The sequence below is a fragment of the Pipistrellus kuhlii genome, unplaced genomic scaffold, assembly GCF_014108245.1.
Source record: "Pipistrellus kuhlii isolate mPipKuh1 unplaced genomic scaffold, mPipKuh1.p scaffold_m20_p_5, whole genome shotgun sequence".
NCBI lineage: Eukaryota > Metazoa > Chordata > Mammalia > Chiroptera > Vespertilionidae > Pipistrellus > Pipistrellus kuhlii.
Window position 1 is genome coordinate 46,419,588 of NW_023425551.1, and position 24,428 is coordinate 46,444,015.

The window sequence follows — 24,428 nt, forward strand, 5'->3', positions numbered from 1 at the left end:
TTCTTTGGTATTTCTTTCCCTCCGAGGTTCTTGATGAAGTCAGAGTATGACTGACTGGCATCGAGCAGAATAAACTCAAGATCGCGTCTAGATTTCCACTGAACACACACACACAAGCCGCTGCCATGACAGGTCCCCCTCGGCAGCGAACCCCTTCTCTGGGGTCAGGGACTTGCTTCACTGCTCCCAGGCTGCTTCCTCCATATGCCCCATCCTGAGAGAGGGCAGGTGAGTAGCCAGCCAGTAACTCAGCTCCTCCGGCTTCCAATGCCAGAGCAATCAGACACACTTGCACCTACCCTTTTGCTTCAGCTCTAGTCAATCCTCATTTGTGGTTTCCATATTTGCAAATTTTCCTGCTCTATAAACTTTACTGGTAACCCCCAAACCAACACTGGGGGTGCCTGGCTGGTCATGGTGGGCGCAGGCACCTGCAGAGTGGTGGGTTCCCCATGTGTTCCCAGGTGACGCTCTGCCTGCTCATCTCAGCTCTCATACTGTAAACAAGTTATTTGGTGCCATGTTTTCTGCGTTTTGTACTTGTTGTTGATGATTTCACTGTTTATAATGGCCCCTGTGTGTGGTGCTGACAGGCTATCTAGCAATCTCATGTGTAGGAGGACTGAGATACGCCTTCTGGAGAAAACACATGTTCAAGGAGCTTTGTCTAGGCATGAGCTATGTGCTGTTGGCTGTGAAGGGATTCAATGTTCATGAGTCAATAATATATTTTAAATAATGTGTCTCTAAACAGAAACACAGATCAAAAGAGGTTAAGTCTCGAGTGACCCATGAAAATGCGACCAGAGGGTTGCAGGGGCCTACCCCTATATTTCCCCCCCTTTGAGCAATGCATGGTTCAGTAACTGTTCATTCAGTGTTTGCAGAGACTTGAAAGAACACAACTGATGCGAATGAGGATGACCCTATGTGAGTATGTGAATACTCACAATTCTTTAAATACTGATAGGCCGAGGGCCAACTCCTTGCCTGCCGGAGGCTGTCCGCTGTCATCTCTGGGGGCTTCCCTCCAGCTCCTCAATCTGCCACCCCTTTATCCTCCAAGACGTAATTCATTAATTCATCTGCCCCTTAACTTAGCATGTGCTTCATCCACAACTCATTGTGTATATTCACATCAGTTATTTTCAGATGAAGTTGGAGGATCATTTAAAGGGAAAGCAGGCCAAAATCGGTTTGGCTCAGTGGATAGAGCGTTGGTCTGCGGACTGAAAGGTCCGAGGTTCGATTCCAGTCAAGAGCATGTACATTGGTTGTGGGCACATCCCCAGTAGGGGGTGTGCAAGAGGCAGCTGGTCGATGTTTTTAGCTCTCTATTCCTCTCCCTTTCTCTCTGTAAAAAATCAATACAATATATTAAAAAATAAAAATAAAGGGAAAGCGGAATTTCACAAGTCCAGGTGGAGCTGGAGGGAGGGGCACAATGCTTTGGTGGGGAGGCAGGCCTCACGGGGAGGAGAGAGGAAGGTTGACACATAAGTGTCTTCTCCTCTTTCTCCTTTCTGGGTACATTCCCCCACATTCCCATAGTTCATTCTGGCTCTTTCGGGGGTGGCTCTGGTTTGGGGAAATGTGAATGATTCAGGATGGAAATACTTGAGGGAAAAATAGGAAATAAAAACAGATGTAGGGAAACTCACAGCAACAGATAACTGGCTGGAAGTTTCCAAAAGAGCAGAACAGACACGGAAGCCTGGAGAACACAGACACAGGTGGGTTCACAGGAAGTGGCCTGGTGCCCGCCCTCCTGCGGAGTTTTCATTTGCGTAGTTTGAACAGCAGGGTTCACGGATATGGGGAGGGCGCTGTACTCCTACTGCACTCCTGCTGCCAGAGCCCACGGAGGCACAGGACTTCAGAGCCCCTGTCAGAGCCGGGAGGGGTCTTAGCAGCCTCACAGAGTCACTTGCACATGCGTCGTCCTGCAAGGACCACAAGGCTGGGAAGGAGGGATGTGGCTGATGGGATCTGGCCTTAATGGTCGCTGGTATGCCAAAACTGGTTTGGCTCAGTCTGCGGACTGAAGGTTCCCAGGTTTGGCATGCGCCTCGGTTGCGGGCACATCCCCAGTGGGAGGTGTGCAGGAGGCAGCTGATTCACGTTTCTCTCTCATCGATGTTTCTAACTCTCTATCCCTCTCCCTTCCTCCCTGTAAAAATATCAATAAAATATATTAAAAAAAATAAATAGTCACTAGTGTGTCCAGATGCCGTCAATAACAGGACTATTCCCCTCTTTCAGAATGTGCTTTCCCCTCCCTGGGCTCCAGCACAACCCCAGAGAACCACAAAGTCACTGAGACACAGTTTCTGCCACCCCAGCAGAATGGGATAATTTAGGTAGAAAAATAACAAAGCCCTAGCACATTTCTTACACGTGAAATCACTGACATTTGTATTTACTAGGAGATTTAAAAATAGTCAAAATAATCATCCAGCAGAACTGTGTTTATGGATGTGCAGCAAAACAGAGCACGCCAGAAGCACCTGCAGGTTAAATGTACCGAGGCTCCTAAGTAAACATGTAAATCTGTGGCGTATTTGAGACACATCGTTATTTCGCAAAACGTTCCATTTGTACTTTTACAGAGACCTTTCGCATTCCGGGCCAGCATGTCCAACCTTATCTTCTGCCCTTTCCTGCTGTCTGGTCCAAATTCTGACATTCAACAGGCAGTCAACAAACGATTCTTAAATAAGGACTAAATACAAAGGTGCAACCTAATCATGAGATCCTGGAAAACGGACACCAGGAGAACACCATGGGCCCAAGCCATAAAATAGTTGGGAGAAACTTTAATTGTCCACCTCAAATCCATCCCCTCTCCATAAGCCAATGCCACTGCCCAGGCCTAGGTGACATCCGTTACTGATGAAGCCACTCAGGGCAGGGCTGTGTTCCCACTTCCTCACCTGCCTTTGAGCTCTGGTGGGCCTGGGCCCCAGTGCTGGCTCTCCTCAGCCACCAGTAAGACGAGGGCTTGCAACCAGAATGTCTTCTGGGAAATCTTTTACTTTTCTGATGTGTCAGGTGAAACTCCTATTCTCAATTCTTTTTGCCTTAAATGTGTGAGCAGCCATTTCACAACCAAGAGAGAAAGTTCCAGGGAGTATAGAGACACAGGCTTAGACACCGTGGAAGTGTGGGGCCAATTCGGGAGCTGTCTGCTTCCAGACTGCTTATCACGTGAGCAAATAGCCTGTAGCAGCACCATTTCCAATAGCTAAGATTTGGAAACAGCCTAAGTGCCCATCAGCAGATGAGTGGATTAGAAAACTGTGGTACGTCTACACAATGGAATATTACACTGCTGTAAACAAGAAGGAACTCTTACCATTTGCAACAGCAAAGATGAATCTGGTGAGCAGCATGCTAAGTGAAATTAGCCAGTCAAAGAAGGATAAATATCTCATGATTTCACTCATTTGTGGGATATAATGAACAACATAAACGGATGAACAAAAATAGAGCCAGTGGAAAACAAACATTTTAAAATATAATAGAAATAACCCTGTTATTTGCAAATTTTTAATGTTTCCTACAACTTTTATGATGGCATACTATGTTAGTACAGTTTTGGTAATATTATTATACTTAAAATCCTTTTTCTTTCTTTTTTTTCTCTTTCTTTCTTTTTTGTAGAAACAGGAAAATATTTAATTCTTTCTAAAAAAAACAAAAAACAAAAACAAACAAACAAACAAAAAACAAACCAGGAAGAAAAAAGGATGCTACTGGCTTCATGTTCTTATTCCTAGAATCCTGAAGCTTTGAGGCTTAGAAGAAATTATCTTGTCCTCCAGATACTCGTAGCTACTCAGAAGTAAATTACATAATCTTTAAAGGCTGAGGACGAAAGGAGCCACATGCTAACCTGACAAGCTCAGGGGAGGCTTGCGTGGCAGTCTTGCAAACTCAGAGACCTAAAATAACCACAAAAGAGGGTCTGAAAATTAGATATTTAACTACAAACAGGCAATAGAGGATAGTCATGTCCTAGGCCGATATTTTCCCTGACAAAGATCAACTTAGATCTTTACTGAGACCATTTGCCTTTTTGCCTGGAAGAAAACATATCTGTGAGATTTCTGGGTAACTTGTAACTCCCCTTTTTCCGGAGCCCCTGGGGCACAACCAAATGTGGTGGGAGCCAGGACCAACACCTCAAATTCTTTCATTGCCATGTTAATTGTTCCTGTACCCACCTAAGTATGTGTCCGTCATTTTACTTTTTATCCAATCCCAGGGGTTTCCCACCGCTTTGCTTTATGCCACCTCCTTAATCCATCACCAATGACTTTCATGTCACCCACCTGTGTCCCTCCTTTGATTGCAATGTATAAATAGCAATGTAACTCGCTGTTCTTCCGAGCATTATCTCAATTCACTGAGGTTCTGCTTCCCAGCCTATGTCTACAGTTTGGTTCAAATAAACTCATAAAAATTATTTACAGGTTTTAATGTTTGTTTTCCCCTCCTGTTAACAAGGCGTTCTGGCCTGCTGAAGCTAGATGGGAGCTAGATAGCAAGGAGAAAGAACACCATCTACAATAAACTGACCAAAGTCGTCCCAGGCAGGTGGGTCCTCTGAGGCTCTGGTGTAAACCAACAGCCACAGACACGAGGCTGGCCCAGGGATGTTCAGTTACACTGGGGTAATTTATTACATATTCAGCAAAGCCCTGTAAGCAAAGCCCTGGCTGGCGGCTCCTTTAAGCCCCCTGCTGGTTGGTCTCATCATTATCCCGCCTCTTCGAAATCTGAATGGAAGCCTCCGATGGTGTGATCATCTGCGGAAGAATGTCAGTTACCTGAGGTCTTGTAATTCATATCATTTGCCATCCCGTGATGAAGCACACGATCCAGTGGGAGCCCTCGGAGGGCTTGCCTTCGGGCACGATGTTGGCCATCAGATGGTAGGTGGTGTTCTTGTGCACGGCCTGCACTTCCCCGGACAGGTACCCTCTCAGAACCACATTCGTAATAGGGCAGGTGACAACAGTTGGGTTCTTCTCCACAAAGAAATTGTTTCTTCGTGAATCTCTCAATACAAAAGGTTAGATATGGAGGCAGCTTGGTGAGCGGGGAGCGCTTCAGAAAGTTCTTGTAGGTCTTGCATTCCTGCTCAGCGATGCCCGTGAACTTGGCCGGGATGTTGAAGAGGGGCACCCGGGGGAGGATAAGCTGCTCCTTCTTGTCCTTGAGGAGGGGTGCGGTGGAAGGTCCAGAGTGAGGCACATAAAGGTGGAACTCATCATTATGAAGCAGCTGTTCTTTTTCTTCTGCCGGCAGATCAGGATGAGGGGGCTTTTTAGTGAAGATCCCCATGGACCCCTGGGAAACATCAGTCACTATAGTTTTCTTTTTCTTCTTTGTGTGCCCCCCCCACCAAGCTGAGAGCAGAGCATTCAGAAACCAGGACAGTCTACTCCATCCCCTTGCTTGGTGATCTGGAAAGTCTTCTTGCTGCAAAGGACAACAGCCGGAAGCATCTCATTGGGAAAGAGAGACATGTGCCTTGAAATTGCGAGGGTTCCAGAGCTTTCTCATCAGCTCTCCAAAACGCTGGGCCAACAAGGACATGATATTCCTGGGAGGACGCTTGATGTTCTTATAATTGTCTTCTTCCAGGAAGTAGTTCCGAAGAGGAGGAGCATTAGACAGAGCTGGCATAGTCGGATGTTATTCAGGCCCACAATACCTGGCAGGTAAGTGGCACCATCATATGCCCAGGACAATTTGGCTCGCTTGGCCAAGTTTGCAATCGGCTGCTTTGTGAAAGTGTGCTTCCACACATATGTGATACTCTCCAGGAGGAATCGCTGAGCTCGTAGATGTCTGGAAGGCAGTGAAAGCTGAGGGTGTGGAGGTGGAGGAAGACATGGTGGCTAAATAGGACACTGTGAATGTAGGCCTGAGACCTCAAACCCCGGCCCTGAAAGCACTTGCCACACTCCAGGAGGGTCTATGCATTGCTATGCGAGAGGAGAGGGAACACAGTTCCTCAGAGTCCACGTCCAGCCCGCTCCTGTTAACGGTGTCCAGGTGTGTGCAGTGAGGGCTCCTCCGGCCCTCAGAATCCACTTGGCCTTTCTCTGCTCGCACCTCCGGCTCAGGCTCCGAATCATGGTCCGCCTCCAGCTCCCACTTCATTGCACCCGGCTGCCTCAGGCGATCCGCGCCTTGGGCTTCGACTCGCAATGTCACTCCCACTTGACCCAGCCCAGCCAGCCCGTGACTGGGATTCGGGCTTCCCGCAGGTGGAACCACTACCAGCAAAGTCGCCCTGCGCAGGGACCAGGGACTCAGGAGCGCTTGGAAGGCTTTAAAATCCCTTTTTCCCCTTGATATATTAATGTTTATTAGATGTAACATTATTATATTTAAGGTTGTTTTTCTTGAAATGTTAATGTTTATTGCTTATAACATTATTATATTTAAAATTGTTTTTTCTTAAAAAAATAAACATAAAAAAAAGAAACCACATGGAATTCACTGAAAAGGAGCAGCAAACTGTGTTACATAGTTAGAAAACATTTGGAAATCACTTCTAAACACCAGGAAAGAGTGTAGAACGGTGTTTGACAGCTCAGGGAAATCACTACTAAAGAGCAGCAAGCACACTATAGCACAGTATTTGCAACCACCAAGAATTCACTGAAAAGGAGTAGAAAACTGTACAAAATTGTTAAAAAAAAGAGAAAAGAAAATAGCCTGATTGCTCAGGCCACTGTGAGATGTTCTCTCACTGGAGTCAAGGGGTTCTTGGATGATACTGATACCAATGAAAAAGGCTAAATCAATATAATAAAAGCCTACGCTACCATTATGGCAGAATGACCAGAACAGCTGGTCGCTGTAATGCAGACTGACCATCAGGGGGCAGATGCTCAATGCAAGAGCTGCCCCCTGGTGGTCAGTGCGATCTCACAGGGGGAGCACCGCTCAGCCAGAAGCTGGGCTCACGGCTTAGAGTGCAGCGGCAGCACCAAGAAGCAGCGAGCTGAGCAGTAAGAAGCAGTGAGCAGGTGGGCAGTAAGGAGCGAGGGGTCCCGGACTGTGGGAGAGATGTCCAACTGCAGGCTTAGGTCCGATCTCTAGGGGATCAGGCCTATGCCAGCAAGCAGATATCCCCCTTGGGGTCCCGAACTGTGAGAGGCCGCAGGCCGGGCTGAGGGACCCGCCCCCGCTCCCCAACACATGAATTTCGTGTACGTACCGGGCCTCTAGTATAAGATAAAGAAGTGAAGTGCAACTTCCCATGGCATCTCGTGTTCTCCTGCTTCTTCCTTTTGAGCTGTGGTCTTTCTGAAGGAAGTGGAGAGTTGTGGGAAAGCATTAGTCAGGAGAGGGTAGTTGTTGCTGACATCACAAAGACCAATATCTCAGTTCCTTAGCTATAAAGCTGGGGTTGATGGACTACTTCCCTCAAACAAATTTATCCTACAACCTCTTGTTGCAAACAACACAGTCCCAGCACTGTGGGAAGCCAAGGGGCTATTGGGTATGGCCATTTCAATGAACACAAATTGAAATGAACATAAAAATTCTGTTCCTCACTTGCTGTCCAATATGGTACCACTGAGTCACATGTCTTCCAAGGACTCAATAGTCATATGTGGCTAGTGGCTACTGTATTGGATGGTGTAGAATCAGGACATGGCCATTGCTATAGAAAGGTTTATGGGAGCATTGCTTTATAGAAAAGGCCAGCAAGCATCCTATATAATAAAGGGCTAATATGCAAAAAGACCCAAAGGTGGAACAATTGGTCGCTATGACACGCACTAACCACCAGGGGGCAGATACTCAACGCAGGAGCTGCCCCCTGGTGGTCAGTGCACTCCCTGGTGGTCAGCCAGAAGCCAGGCTCATGGTTGGCAAGCACAGCAGTGGTCCAGGCTGAGGGATCCCTTCCCCACCAAGTGTGTGAATTTTGTGCACCGGGCCTCTAGTTTCCTATAAAAGAACAGGTGGTAAATGCTTTAGCCTTTGCAGGCTAAGGGGCCCAAATGCAGATATCATGTGTCTCTGTGGCAACGACTCCACTGCTCAGAGGCAGCCACAGATGATAGGTAAGCAAACGGGCCTTGCTGTGTTCCAATAAAACCGTTTACAAAAGTAGGCTCTGTGCCTACTGGGTGACACCTGTTCCATAGTGTTCCATACTGCAGTGCTGGGCATTCTGTGTGACTTCAGCATAAAACCACCTAATCTGACTAATAATTCTATCCCGAGAAGGTGGTCAATAGAAGGTACTTTTGATATTGTTCTTAAAAGTTCTCCACAAAACATTATCAACATATACTTAAAACAAAGGTAAAGAAGTAGGACTTGAAATTATTATTATTTTTTTTGTGGGGGGGAGGTGTTAAAAATACCCCTGCTTCAGCATGATTTTATAATTTTCTCACTTTGCAAAATCTTCTCTTTGGTTCTTTCCTCAGGCCCTTGATGAATGAAGCGCCCAGTTGAACACGATGAAGGCTTAAAATTGGCAGTAGGGATCATAAGAAAAACCCAGGGACATGGACAGCAGTGTGGTGACTGCCTGGGGGAATAGGTGAGGGGAGCTGGAGGAGGGTATAGGGGGGACACATGGTGATGGAAGGAGACTTGACTTGGGATGGTGAGCACACCACACAGGTGATGTGCTGTGGAAGTGTGCACCTGAAACCTGTATCCATTTGTTAACCAGTGCCACCCCAATAAATTTAATAAAAATTAAATAAAGAAGTGAAAGTATTATGCATGGTCTGATTTAGACCAATCTGATTTCTTTTGTCCAGTGCATCATTTGCAGGGCTGCTCGCAGACCTCCCAGAGTGCTGAGCTGGATGGGCAGAAGCAGTAAACATTAACTCGCTTCGGACCTTGGACAAATAACTCACATGATCAGGCTTGTGCTTTCTAATTTTACCCTCTAGCACTTATAAGTTCTGTCAGAGCCCTGTTAATTATCTGCTAATTATCCAAATAAATTATCCAAAGCAGCCACCAGGCATGGGCACTCTTTTTATTAGATGACACTGCCCTCTTCTGGACACCTTCTGTATCTACACTCTGATTTTCCCCCTCTTCCCGCTCGCCACCTTGCTCTGGTTGTTAAATTTATTACAGCCACTTTCTCAGGCTGAGCGCCTCTGTATTATCATGTCATGAGCTGCAGGGTTTCATTTATGACCAATGAGACATAAACATAGAGAGGGGATTTTAAAAGTCCCTTTACTTCTGTTATTTTATTAAAATAAGAAGCCAAAGTATACCATAAAATTATAGTTACAAGCATGCCAAAATTTCAAACAAATACCACATCTGCTTTCAAATACATAATTACACTGTGAGAATATAAAAACACGGGCAGGAATGACACATGCCAACTTCAGGACTGGGAGTGCTCTGGGGAGGGAGGGAGGTAAATGGTGTCAGGGAGGGAGTTTCTATAAAGTCTTATTTATTCAAAAGAAGGATCTGGGGAAAATATGGCAAAATATTTATGTAACAGCCGGACTTGGAGGGGTAGATACCACAAAATAATTTTAGCTTCTCACACCTCTTTTTTGTCTCGTGTGCATGTGAAGCTCTCTCTTCTCTACCCTTGGATGATATTTTGGGTAGATTCCAGAGCCTTTGCTGTCACTTTTAGATATTAACTTAGAGTCTCTTTTTAAGTTTTTGGGAAGCTTTGGCTGATCTAAACAAAAGCTTTAATTTCTCTTTCAAGTATCCCCCTGTTCCTGGTGCCAGGGCCCAAGGGCTCAGGAGCTTGTGATGCCAGCCTCTTCTATGCCTTACTCAGTGCTGTCTCTCGATGGCAGGGATAGCACAAAGTGCTGTGTACACCCATACACACTCCGCACACACACATACCCCCCCCGATACACACCACACACACACACACACCACACACTCCGCACACACACATACACTCCACACCACACACACACACACACTCCACACCACACACCACACACACACACACCACACACCACATACACACACACACACCCCACACACTACATACCACACACCACACACCACACACACACACACACCCCACACACTACATACCACACACCACACACTCCGCACACACACATACACTCCACACCACACACACACCACACACCACACACACTCCGCACACACACATACACTCCACACCACACACACACACACACACACTCCACACCACACACCACACACACACACACACACCACACACCACACACCACACTCCACACACACCACAGACTACATACCACACACACATCACACACACACTACACACACATACATACTGCCCTCTCCCTCCATACTCCACATAGCCCCATTCCACATTCCCAACACACTCAACACACACCACACACACCCCACATCCCCTCACATACATACCTCCCCCGAATTCCCCCCACTCTCCACATGGCTGCCACTCCATATTCCCAACACACACAGCACACACATACACCACTTACACATACACACTCCACATCCCCCACTTACATACCTCCCCCACTTCCCCTCACTCCACATAGCCCCCTCTTCAAATTACCACACACACACACACACACACACACCACACTCCATATCTCCCCCACCCCACATTTCCTCCCACCACACACACACACATACGCACACACTCCACATCACTCTCTCTCTCACACACATACTCATACTCATACACTCCTCTCCCACTCAACATCTGCCCTCCCTGCCCCCCAACCATGAAGTGGGGACAGGAAGGAGGCCATGGCAGAAAAGTCCAACTTGACTGTCAGTGGCGGCTTGTTGGGGCCCTCCACAGGTGCGCAGGTGCTGTGGGGCACCTGTGAAGTGTTTGGACACTTCTCCACAGGGAACCTGCAGGGAGCGGCTATAGGGTCAAGCCTCAGATTGACCTGTGGCAGAACCACACCAAAGTCCCGGAACCGTCTGCTGTACCTTTGCTGGGTGCCATCCTCTGCTCCTGCTCTGGTGGGCACATGCACAGACGCTTCCCATTGGGGTTTTGAGCTCAGCCAGAAAGACCGCTTGGACGAGGTTGCTTCCAGCTGCCTCCAGTCTTGGCATCTTCCACAAGGTCCTTTCTGGCTATAGGCTTCCCTGTTGTCAGCATTCTCTCCTGGAGGTTCTCACTCCTCCCTTGACCCCCACGGGAAGCACACCCACCCTCTCGCCATCACCAGCCTGAAGATCCTCTAGACTTCAGAGGCTCACGTCAAGCTCTCTGTGGAAGCTGGGCCGCCTGCTCTTGGAGTGAGTGAGTGGGGAACCTCGCATGCATGTGAAGGAGGATGCTCAGCCCTCTGACACCTCCTTTCACAGCGGTCCTCTCTACCCGTCTTAAAGAATCCTTAGCTCCTTCTTTTATATCCTGGAGGGGGATGGGCTTAAGGTGGCAAAACATGTTTTGGGACCCTCTCAATAATCCTGTACCTCTCTTTAGAATGGGCGGGTACATAATATTCTTAGTTCTTAGCTGAAGTTCAACGTGTCGTGTGAATGTCCTTTTAGTCACCTCTTGGCAAGGTGGCTGTGTCCTTGCAAAAACCTACCTGCAGGTGGCAGATCTCCGTCTAGAATCCTGCGCCTGTGATTCCTGGTCATGGGCATGTGTGGCCCTCCTCCTTAGATGTCGATGCTAGAGATTTAAACATTTTTTATTTTTCTAATTTAATTTAAAAAAAAATTGTGCTAAAATACACATAACAAAATTTACCATCGTAACCACTAAGAAATTCACATTGTTGAGCTACCATCACCACCACCCATCCACAGAACTCTTTTCATTTTGTAAAACTGAACGTCCATTAAATAATAACTCCCAATTCTCCCCTCCTCTCGGCCCCTGGAAACCACTACTCTACTTTCTGTCTCAATGAATTTGACTCCTCCTCACATAAGTGGAATCAAACAGGATTTGTCTCTTTGTGGTAAGCTTATTTCACTTAGCATAATGCTCTCCAGGTTTAGCCATGTTATAGCGTGTGTCAGAATTTCCCTCTTTTTATTTTTTATTTTTTAAACTTTCCCTCTTTTTAAAGCCTGCATCATATTCCATTGTATCTATACACCACATTTTGTTTCCGCAGTCATCTTCTGACGGACCCCTGGGTTGCTCCCACCTTTTGGTTATTGTGTACAGTGCTGCTGTTCATCTGTCTCTTGGTTGTGCATCTATCTCTTCGAATCCCAGCTTCAAGTCCCTGATATGAGCTCCGAAGTGGAAATGCTGCATCTGATGCATTTTAAGGAATAAAAAGCTTACAAGGCAGACCAGATGGGAAGGGTATGCCAAGCAGGGGGAAGAGTGGGTGGGAAGGTTAGGAAAGTGAGAGGGTACCGAGTCCTGGAGAGCCCCAGAGAATGTGTTGTGTTTGGAAAACCAAACAGTGCAGGGGTGTTTGGAGCCAGCCAGCGCCAAAGGGTGGAGGCGGGGTCTTACGTGCTTGTTCAGAGGCTTGGCTTTGACTCTACAGCTTGTGAGGGACAGTCTTGATGACAGTGTCACCCTGTCGGCTGAACACATGCTGTGAAAGGGCCACGGTGAGCCCTTGCAAAAAGAGTTTAAATGTTTTTTCTTAATCAGTCCATTTTCAGATAATTTAAAAAGTGCCTCGTATGTTGTTGACACTCAATAAATTACTTAATAATGGTAATTTTATTAGAAAAAATAGAAGAGAAAATTCCTGTGATCTCCAAACTTCGGGTTTCTTTAATGCTCCACAGACTTCCTGCACCCTTTTCCAATTAAATAAAATGCAATATCAGGCAGCTGTTGTCACAAATGGCCAAATTGGTTTTCTTAAGTAGCCACTTTTATACCCTTTTCTCCTGCCAGACAGAACTTTAATAGCATTAAGTACAGTCGAAGAGAAGAGGAAGGTAAATAAAAATCTCCAATAGCTGTTAACTTTGGACACCTAGCATGTAACACTCCTATGCCAGCATTGCTCACCCAGAGGTTCTTGGGACTCATATCAGAGAAAAAGTTATTAAAATCCTTATAAAGGCAAAAATGTGCTGTGAAAACCTGAGATGTGCCAGTACTTTATTAAGTACCAAATAATTTGTGTTAAACGTATACATTCAAGGTGCTTGTAAAAGCCACTTGGGGAGAGAGAGAGAGAGAGAGAGAGAGAGAGAGAGAGAGAGAGAGAGAGAGAGAGAGAGAGAGAGAGAGAGAGAGAAATATCTGGAAGTAGTCCCGGAAACTGTGTTCTTTGAAATACTACAGCACTCTCTATTGGTATTTGTTAAGAATTTGTTGGATCTACAAAAGCCTGTCTTTTCAGGGCCTTGCAGTGTTTAAAGACAATGTTCGGATTGTCTTTGAAACAGACTAAGGAGAAAGGCAAGTGGAAGAACCTGTATTTCAGATAACACCACATAGATGTGTGTAAGTGGTTTTGCCTCAAGTGACTGAATAGAATAAATGCACTAGAATAATGTTTGGGGGGGGGGGGCTGGGCTTTGGGGAAAATCATACTGTTTCTTTCCAATTTTCCTACACATTAATGGAAGCGAGATCAAAGCTAAGGAGCAGTAAAGCAATGTTGACAGAGAGAAAGCATTGAATACATAATGTAATTAGCTTGTGTTTTGTGGGATGGCTGCATTTTATGGAGCACGTGTGCCTATGCTTATGTTTCTGCCTTTGAAAGAAAAAGAAAAACAATTTTCTTTTTCTATGTGAATGTGACACATTTTGGGGAGAAAAATTTGGTCTGTTGGTTGGAACCCTTGTAGTTTGCCTTTATGGGATATCAGAAAGCCCTTGACTTAGACCTTCCTATAATGATGAAGCTCTTCTATTAAAAAAAAAAAAATAAATATATATATATATATATATATATATATATATATATATATATATATATATATATATATAACATTCATCTTTTTACAGAGAGGAAGGGAGAGGGATAGAGAGTTTGAAACATCGATGAGAGAGAAACATCAATCAGCTGCTTCCTGCACACCCCCCACCAGGGATGTGCCTGCAACTAAGGTACATGCCCTTGACCTAAATCGAACCCGGGACCTTTCAATCTGCAGGCCAATGCTCTATCCACTGAGCAAAACTGGTTAGGGCAAGGCTCTTCTATTTTTAAAATGGAATGTCAAACATTGTCTTTAATCACTTTGCTATGTTTGAATGGGAGGGGACGGGGAGAGCATGGGATATATATGACATTCATTAGTCAGTATACATGCAATGACACTTCAGATGCTGATCAGAAGTCAACCCAGCATCTACCAAAAGCATGATCAAAATGTGATACACAAGAGACGAAGTCATTGTTTTGTTTAGTGTTCGTGTTTTAAGCATGAAATTGTCCAGGACGTGTAAGCTCCAGCTCCACATTGAGTTAGATGTGGCTCTGGAGGTCCAGGCTCCAGTCAATTCCGCTGCTGACTTGTGTGACCAGGGCCTGTTTTCACATCTGTATAACTGGAATACAGATGGCTGCTGTGATCACTTGTAATGTAGTTGTACATATCAAATACGAGTAAAATAAGTCCCATGTGAATATAAAGGACTTTTTAAGCAATTAATATTATATGATAAAAATGAAAATCTAGGCTTGGGGTAAATGTGGCTGGGTCGAAGGGAGAGAGCTCAGACAGACTCACTGGGTATCACTACACAGCAGTGAGGGAGGTTTGAAGGAACCTGTTTCCTGAGCCAGCGTGGAACCTCCAGCCCGCCCGATAAGCCAGGTGACTTACGTGCACTCTGTGAGTCCAGGTACGGCCCAGGACTCAGGTGACCGCTTGGCTTCTCGTCACTGGGAATCTGCTTCTCTTGCTTTATTCTTCTCTTTGCCAGGTTGGAGCCCCTTGCTCCTCACTCTTGCTCTGATTCTGCCCCTGGACTTGGTGTTCGTATTCAGTTGCCCTGAGGCGTGACTCTTCCCTCTCTCCAGGTGAATTTAGCTTGGAATGCCTGGATGCTGCCACAGCCCTCTTGGGTGACAACTGGTTTAGTTCAGCCACTGCCCCACTGCAAGTGGGGAACTGGGGCATCTGAGTGTCAAAGGCTGGAACCAGTGTTCCTGTGGGATAAACCGATAAACATGGGTTGGTCTCATGGATAATGTGACTGTAAGCCTCGGTTTTCTGAGATTTTCTCCATTCCAACTATTCCCTAGCTCCCATGAGTCTACTAAGCCTCAGGAGTGTGTGTCCTCATAGTGGAGAGCTGCACTGGGAGCCACTGTTTCTGAAGGTGTAGCTTGAAATGCCAGGCAAGAGCAGTCAGCTCACTCAAGGTCAAGAGTAGCTGACTCTGACATACTTCTTTTGCCTTTGGCTTGATTTCAGTGGCTCCATTGGGTGGTATTGATTGGTAGGCAGCATGCATTGTTGAGTAGCAGTAGCAGGATAAGTAGGGATAGCCTCTCAACCATTATATTTTAATTCACTGTGTGTTTACATGTTCATCTTTTCTTTCCAGAACCTTCTTCACTGGGAGTCTAGGTAAGATTTTACCTCGAATGCCCTAAGGTACCCATTGTATATAATGAATTAACTTCTACCCATCTATGGTATAAGTTATGCCTGATCTTTGGGAAAATTGCGGAAATAGCTACTTAATTAATTTCCTCTAGGGCATCTGCTGGATTCTATTGCGAAAGGCTGGAAGCTGCTTGAGGGCAGGGATTATGTCTCCCTCTTTCTATCACCAGCACCAAGCACATTGTTTGGCAGGAATGGATGCTCAATGAATGTTTGTTTATTAATGGAAGGAGTGAACATGAAACATTGGCTTTAACTACCTGAATCTGTTCTCTTCCTACTCTTTTTTTTTTTTTTTTTTTTTTTTTTTTTTTTTTAAAAAAACACAACAATCTCTTCTCATGCCATTCCTGTTTATGGACTGTCTTTCCTTCATCTTTATTTTCAAAGCTTTTAAGAGACTGAATGTACAAACAGACAATGGAAAGACCATATATAAAAATAGAACTCTGACCCACAGTCTGTAGCAAACAGTCCAGGAAGCCAACATACTAATCATAGCTCAGACTTGTAAGAAGCCAGACCACTGCCTCCACTAACCAATGTTGGAAGCTAAACAATAATTCCTGTGACCAACGGGCCCAAACAGGTGGGCTTTGATTTATAACTGACAGCTCCCCTAATTTTGCCCTCATTTCCAACTTAGGATCAACCAAAGAAAATCAAATATGGACCCCTCCAATCAATGAAATAGGATGCCCCAATTTTAGTCAGCTCACATATAACTCCCTCTATGCCAACAGTTTCCAATCAGGGCACACCTGGAGCCTTCTCTTGTTTTCCATAATAAAGTTTTCCCACCCGTCTGCTGGCTTTTGAATCTTTGCCAAATGTGGTGATGGTGGCTGACTCACTTGCTACAGCAAGCTCTGCATCAAAAGCCTTTCCTTATTCTCATTTGGGTGGTCTTCATTTATTAACACAATCTTCTCAACTTAAAAAAAAAAATCCTGCCGAGGCCAGTTTGGCTCAGTGGATAGAGCGTTGGCCTGTGGACTGGAAGGTGCCGGGTTTGATTCTGGTCAAGGGCATGTACTTTGATTGCAGGCAGGAGACAGCTGATTGATGTTTCTCTCTCATCAATGTTTCTGACTCTCTGTCCCTCTCTCTTCCTCTCTGTTAAAAAAATAAATAAAAAAAATCCTCGCCCAAGAATATGTTTTTATTGATTTTTCAAGGAAGGTACTCAAATATTTTCTTTAACATCTTTCTAAAGACTAGCACAGTTCTATGCTCTCAGTTAACAGCAATTATTATGTAGCTGATGGATTTTTTTTTTAATTTCCACTAATAATTTCTATGGCAGAGTCAAGCTAGATGTTCACCAATTCATTGCCTTTTCCTGGCATACAAGAAAAGAGTATTTCCTAGCCTTCCTGAGGATAGAGGGGGATGTTGGATTGAGTCTGGTCAATGAAGACATGAGCAAAGATATTACACTTCTGGTCAGAGCAATTAAGAGTAGATGGGTTTTCTCTTCCTCTCCCTTCCTGTGATTGGAAGCAAAAAACTCCAAGATAGCCCTGGCAGGTATGGCTTAGTGGATAGATTTTGGCCCATACACTGAAGCAAGCATGTCAAACTCACTGCCAGGTCATGGGTTTGATTTCCAGTCAAGGCACGTACCTGGGTTGCAGGTTTATTCCATGCCCCAGTTGGGGTGTGTATGGGAGTCAATCAATCAATGTGTTTCTCTCACATTGATGCTGTCTCTCTCACCTCTCTCTCCCCCTCCCTCCTTCCTTTCCACTCTCTCTGAAAAATCAATGGAAAAAAAATATTCTTGAGTGAGTATTAGTAACAAAAACAACAACAAGAACAAAACCTCCAAGATGGTGGACTTGTAAGGTGGGAGCTACCTGGACTGCTCAGAGAAAAGCCTCACACAATTTCTTCCTCTAATTCGAGACGTCCACTGCTTTTTAACATTCCTCTTCCTCTCCCTCTCTCTTCATGTCGTTTCCCCTCTATGCTTATCTGTCTCTAGGTTCAAATTTCCCTTTTTTATAAGAACACCAGACATATTGGATTAGGCCCACCCTAAAGACCTCATTTTAACATAATTATCTCAACTAAATTTTTCATTGTATATTTATTTAAGTTATCCAAAATGGGTATACTAAAATAATCTAATTCCACAAGGCACACATGAATATTAGTTTCATTATTTATAATAATACTCTACACTGTGTGGCCAGGTTATTATGATTTCTGAACAAATAATAATCTGGCCATTTCAGTGTATGTCCTATATAATAAAAGGCTAATATGCAAATTGTCCCCTCAACCAGGAGTTCGACCAACAGGCAAGCTGGCCAACCACCCATGTCCCCTCCCCTGACCAAGCTGGCTGGACCCCACACATGCACAAATTCAATCACTGGGCCTCTAATACACACACACACACACACACACACACACACACACACACTCACACAGAAAGTGGCCAGATTATTATGCATTCAGAGATCATAATAATCTGGCCACTCAGTGTATATAATGAAATACACTTACCTCCCAGTGCCTGAATTATGCCATAAAGGAATCACAGTATTTTTACCTTTATACTTTTATGAATACTTTTATGAATGTTTAAGTATTTCATGACTAAAATTCATGAGTTAGCTGTTCTCCCACAGTCTCAAGATGAATTTGGGTGTTCCATCTTCTTTGAATTATTCCATTTCTTCTTCCAGTTTTGGTCTGTATTTGTTAATTTTGGCATTCATCGAATTGGAGAGAACAGTTTGGATTGGTTTCAGCTCATACTTTATTTTAAAGTATTGTGAAAAGCACAATACAGCAGTTACAAGACAATGTTGCCATCTCATTGTAGTTGGGTACCTTGCTTATAGCATCGCTTTGGTCAGTTGATCCTAATTGTGCAAACTGACTGAACACTACTTATGGAGACAGGAGAGAAAGAGGAATGTCAAAAACAGTGGACTTCTCGAAGGAGAGGAAGAAATTTTCTGGTTATAAAGTTAAGTGATCCAACAGTTATAGCAAAATTGATCCAAGAAAAACTCTAGTTGTTGGCGAAACAAACTTCATTGGGGTGGGGATGTTTGACTCTGAGGTGAATGATAAATTCAGGAGCTGACGTTCTGGATGTTATGCTGTTTGTTTTTATTTTAAAGACCTCTAGATGTAGAGCCAGATGAACAATTCTGAGCACTTAAGAATGTGAAAACCCCATTTTCTGCTGGCATTAAATAAGAAATAAAATCTCAATTGAGATGTTAGTGTCCAAACTAAATTCAAATGTGAGAAGTCTATAAATTACAATGCCAGGACCTGGAATCCAGGGATGCTGGCCGTGGGCAGTGGCTGGAGACATCAAGCTAATGTCAGAGCTGTGGCCACAAGACCGGAAACGAGGCCAGAAAACCAAACGTTCCTACTGGCGGCACAGCCGGCTCTGTAAGCCGAAGGGAAACAGCCGCGGTGCCAGGGCAGCATGCAGACGGGACTCTGGCTGAGCAGAGACAGAAGTGGAATCAGTACTTTGGAAGCCAGAAGCAGGCACTGCTCCAACAATCCTCTGGCTTGTCCCTCCTCTGTGGCTCAGCAGCCCAAGGGGACAGCGAGTGGTGAGGAAGCAAACGAGATGCCCCTGGTTGAGAGGGCCAAGAGCATGTAGGAGACCAGTTAACCCTGAAATATCCTTTCCTGAGGCATGCCAACGGAAGGGCTTTCTAGATCACCAGCCCTTTAATGTGACCGATCTAGGTCCTGGGACTAATCTCATAATTATATGTTATGTTCTATAGTAACCCTCTATGGATTATTGGACCCAAACTAGATAAAGGCAAACTGCCATTGAGGTGCTTTGAAATACTTGTTACGGGTGGGAAAATGAGCAAAGGGGCTTTTCGTTCAACAATGATTAAGTGTCTTCTACGAACCCAATACTGTACAAGGTGGTGTGACTACAAAGATGTAAAAGACTCCACTTCTGCCCCCAGAGAACTCACAGCCTGGAAAGGCAGAAGGCAAACAGCCACATGCGGCAGGATGCACGGGGGTGGCTCAGAGTATGCTAGTAAGTGGGGCTTAAGGACAGCAGTCCAGAACTCCCAGGATCCAGACTTCAGAACTGGCAGGATGCCCACTGTGTAGAAGGCTTGGCCACTGCCCTCTTATTCCCTGAGACAGAAGCTGAGACCCAATTTGTTGCAGGAATTTGGTGATTGGCTGGGAAAGGTTTATTGGCTTTTTCATTTTGTTTGGAGTCAGTTTCATACAAACGACGCCATGAAAGCGTGGATCCTCACGGCAGGCCACAGTCAGTGGCTTGACCCTCTCTGCCTGGCAGGTCGTGGCTTTTCACACACTCATTGCTCTGCCTGGAAGCCTCACTCATCCCGCACCCTCAGTCCCTCCCGCTCCTCTTCTTGGTCTCAGTTCTAATGTCACCTCCTCAGGGAAACTGTGCTTCTCCTTCATGTCCTTTGTCAGGGTTTGTAATTCATTTTTGGGTTGATTTGTACTTGTATGTTGCTCATTTTTCCTCCCACACTGCCCCTTAGACATCAGGCTCTATTAAAGGCAGTGTATCGATATTAAAGGCAGTCCCCCCCCCCCCCACCAGTTTGTCCCTCATGTCTTCATGGTGCCGGGACAATACAAGTGCTAAATAATTTGTGGACACCATGATATTTTTGTTGAATAACGAATGATTATCCTGATACCATGCTGTACACCCCAGTCACCCAAAGAAGTTCTTAGTTTTTTGAATCCATAGGAATATGGATTTTAAATAATAAAGACAGAATCAGGGATAATACAAGATTAGGGGTGGTTGAGCTTGACAGCTGCTTTCAAATCAGGATTGATTATCTATCATACGTCTAATGATCAGAGGTTTCTTACTTGCAGACTGAAGCTCTTAGTGGGTCTCGAATAGCAAGCTGTGTGGCATAGAATTAGGGTCTGTCACCTCGAGTGGGCTGTCCTTGTCCCACTGTGGTTCCTGAGAGACCACCTCAGAGATCGCCCATGGCGCTTGCCGGTTGCCCTGCAGTGGGAGCATTACAGAAAGGGGAGAGACTTGAACCCCCTCATAGTTTTGTCTCACACCATTAGTAATGGGGAACAACGCCATCGAAATGTCATCAATTCTAATGTGGCTGGCTCCATTAAATGCTAGAAATAATAACGGGAGAAACGTGAACCTCTCTCTGCTGCAGTGTGCATTGCTGAGGAAATGAAGAACGTCGCATTCAAAACCTCATTTCCCCTCCTAACTACAAGGTATTTCAGCATCAAAGTACTTGGTACCCAGACTTCCACCTTCTAAAAACTCATTCTGCAAAGCCAGCCAGCAGGGGGCGCTGCAACCCTTCCTAAAACCCGTTTGGTTCTAACTGGAAGACAGTGACATCTGGATTATGAACCAAAGATGATCAAGTCTGATATTTATGACACTCCAGTTACAAACCTGAAAAGAGAAAGGTTTATGATGCTGTAATTTATATGCTTTCTTTAAAAGTCACATGAAGCTAGTTTGTGTGAGCAGTATGTTTGCCATGTAAAAAATGTCCTCGTTTAGTTGGGGAAAATCACCTTGCAAAAGAAAGGATGACCCGAGCTTTGGGAGCACCGATTTAACTTGATCCAAATTCACATGTCAGTTTAAGGTCATCTGAGCTATTAGGGGTCATAGGAACTTGGATGTGATTTCTCAGTGAATGTGGAAACAAGTAAGGGAGGTTGAAAGATGATTATGATAAATGAAGGGGGACATTTCATAGTTATTTCATAGTTCATAAATATCAAAACCTGATTGCAGCTCCAGTGAGGCCTTCAGAGAGAGAGCATACAACGAGCAGGACGTTAAGGGGAAGCAAGTGGCCTTGGATGTAGGGGTGTAGCTGGTTTTTATCTAACTCCCCGGAATATAGGCCTGGCTGGAGGGGGTCTGAGCTTTTGAAGATCTCTGTGCTCAAGAGGAATTTGATCCTGAAGTCTCTTCCTTTCCTGCTGGGTCTTGGGTTTCTCTCGGGGTTATGCCGTGGTAGACTGGAGTGGATGGTCACACCAGTAACCCCAGATCCCTTCTCTTTACACAGCTCAAGGCCTCTCTGCTTCTGCTGCTGCAACTGAGGCAGACGATGACACGGGACTCAGCCTCTCACAATGGGGTATGCCCTTCACCCATCCCCAGGGTGGTTTGCTAAGCGCTGAAAGGCACAATGATCACCCCATTCTTCCTCCAGGATCCAGGCTGCTTTAATGATGTTACTGATAACCCCCATGTTTTTCTCTCAGGCCATTTGACTACCAACATGGGGAAATGCTTAGGCCATTGCCAAGGGGCAGGGAGGAAAAGGCATTTTCAGGAGCCGTTCTGCATTGGAGTGATAAAAACCAGTGGTGAGGAAACTTTACCTTCCAGCTTGTTGAGTGTGCCTCATTCCTTATTCAAGTTTCTGGCCACAAACATTTCCTGGGAAACATCGTGGCCAGTGCCTGTTTACTTAGTCCCGGGGCTATTTCTAGCACCTCCAATTCTTTCATATTAATGAGGAAAAAATTTCACTCCCCTGCTCTAGGAATTTCATTAGAAGTTGACTCTGCAAACTGTGAGGCTTGATTGGGAGTTTGAGTTGGGGCTGCTAAATAATTATCAATTCACAAATAAAAAAAGGCAATGATTCCATATAAGGTGTCATATGTGGCCTCCCTCACAGACCATCTATGAATCTGTTTTTCCTTGAGAAAAAATAAAACGCTCTAAAGCCCACGAGTATTGAGGAATTTGCCTCCCTCATGTTGGCTTCTCAGAAGCTGAAGGGCTGCCGGTGGCCAGGTGGGGGATGACAGGAGGGGCTTTGGCTGGCTGAGACCTGCACCTGTGCCGTGATCCTGACACAGATTAGAACAGGACTTCGCTGGCGTGGTGGCTGGAGCTGGGCAGCAACACACACACACACACACACACACACACACACACACACACATACACACACGTGGGCAGATGTTGGAATGCTGAGAGTGGAGACAACCCTGCTGTTCCTATTTGATGGGGTGGGATTGATTAATGGGGGGTGGGGACAATGCAAATGCAACAAGCCAAGTAGGCTGCTGGCAGGAGAGCTGGCGTGTGAGCACTTTTTTGTAGAAACTTCATGGAGGTCTTTACAAACAGGGTGAGTCCCCATGTGTCTGGAGGTTCAGTGGGAGGTCTTCCCAGGAGGTTGGGTGTGGATCCGATGAACCCTCAAAGTCTTTTCAACATGCTGATTCTGTGGTCAAGATTAGACAGACACATGTGGCCACAAAGGAAAGAAAATGGGGATCTAATGGAAAGCTTTATGTTCTGTATCTTTAGTTTTTGCCTATTTCCAAATGAGAGATAATCTAATGTATGCTGTAAGCTTGATCCTGTTCTGTCTCCATTTCAAAAGCTCACTTAGAATTGATGCTCTTCATCTTAGCCTTAGCATTCTACTTTAATGTAGAAACATTTATTCCAGATCCTTCTGAAGAGCCCAACGAACAGGGCTTGAGAGAACGCGCTCTTCCAGGATACGCAGATGTGCTTATTTGAAGTCATTCATTTAAACCCCTCGCCCCCCAATTTCATCAACATAATTTGCTTTTTTCTTCTGTTAACATTTTAAAACGTGTCCCAAAAGAAATAACAACCATCCAAAACAAACCGAAAACCCAACAAGTGTCTCACAGAAACTGTCTTTTTCTTTGTAGGTGCCTCTTGCTTGAAACAAGAGGATCTTGTGGTTTGATAAAAGTATGTTTTGAATACCCGAGGAGGGCCTTCTTTTGAAGGCATATAAACTGCCGTCTCTCTTAAAATCTGAATGTGCTCAGAGAATAAAGGTGAACTGCATTGGTTCCAAGTAAAATATACATCTGTATTATTCACCATCGCACCCCTATTCCATTATAAACAAATACTGACCTTGTCCCTCTGATGTGAGGCCAGAGGGGGTGTGAAATATAGCAAGGAGAACAGTCTGATGCAAAAATGTGAACATTCCAAGCAACAGAAACACAATATTTAAAAGGAGTAGAGAAGGTCCCAGGTTGGTCTTTCTAATCCCTATTCTGCTGCAGACCTTGGGGAAAGTAATGCAATAGTTACCAGTCACCTTGGGAAAACTGCCCACGTTATTTCAGATCGCCAGTTGGAATTCCCCTTGTACCCCCTTCCCCAAGGATCTATTTCTTGGAAGACCCTCTGTTTCTTTCTTTTGGCCTTAAGAACCTCTTTTGAGAACTCTTTTTGGGGTGAACTATTGACTTAAATATTAGAAGCCAGTTTCCACTTGGATGCTAAGCAACGTAACTCCTTTCATGTGGCAGGGAACTGCTCCTTTATCCGTGACTTTCTCAGCATGGCGTCCTAGGATAAGGCTTTGCAATCCACTTGGCAAACACTGTATTTGAGGAAAGAAGGGGGATGATACCCAAGATGTGGGATTTTAATGTCCAATGAAAACCACACCCAGGGTCCAGTGTTTTCTCCTGCAAGGTAAGGATAATAAGAGGATCAAATGAGTTGAAACAGTTGTTTCTCCTTAATGTAATATATGTCTCCCTAAAAAACCAAGGCGTTATAGAATTTCATGCAGTAAAAATGATGGGGCTTATGGGAAAAATAGGATTGGGTGGAACATTCAACACTTGTATGTTCTAGTAAGGAATACTCTTTTGAAAACCTAATAAAAGTTTTAAACATCTTAAATCCCTAATAAATTTGAAAAATACTATGGTACATAGAGCACTTCCTCTTGCAGCCAGCCTGGCTTTTGCCTGGTGGAGCCACAGAGTGAAACGTGGAACTCCCAAGCTATGGAGAAGGGAGGGAAGAATGGAGAGAGCAGAACAAAGTGTCATGGCACCAGAGAGGCCAGGGT

The 24,428-nt window shown here is 45.0% G+C and overlaps 1 pseudogene; it reads right to left on the minus strand.

The window, feature by feature from the left end:
* Positions 1-3,663: 3,663 nt before the first annotated feature.
* On the minus strand, positions 3,664-6,174 carry LOC118705882 (annotated as a pseudogene).
* Between the last annotated feature and the right edge of the window lie 18,254 nt (positions 6,175-24,428).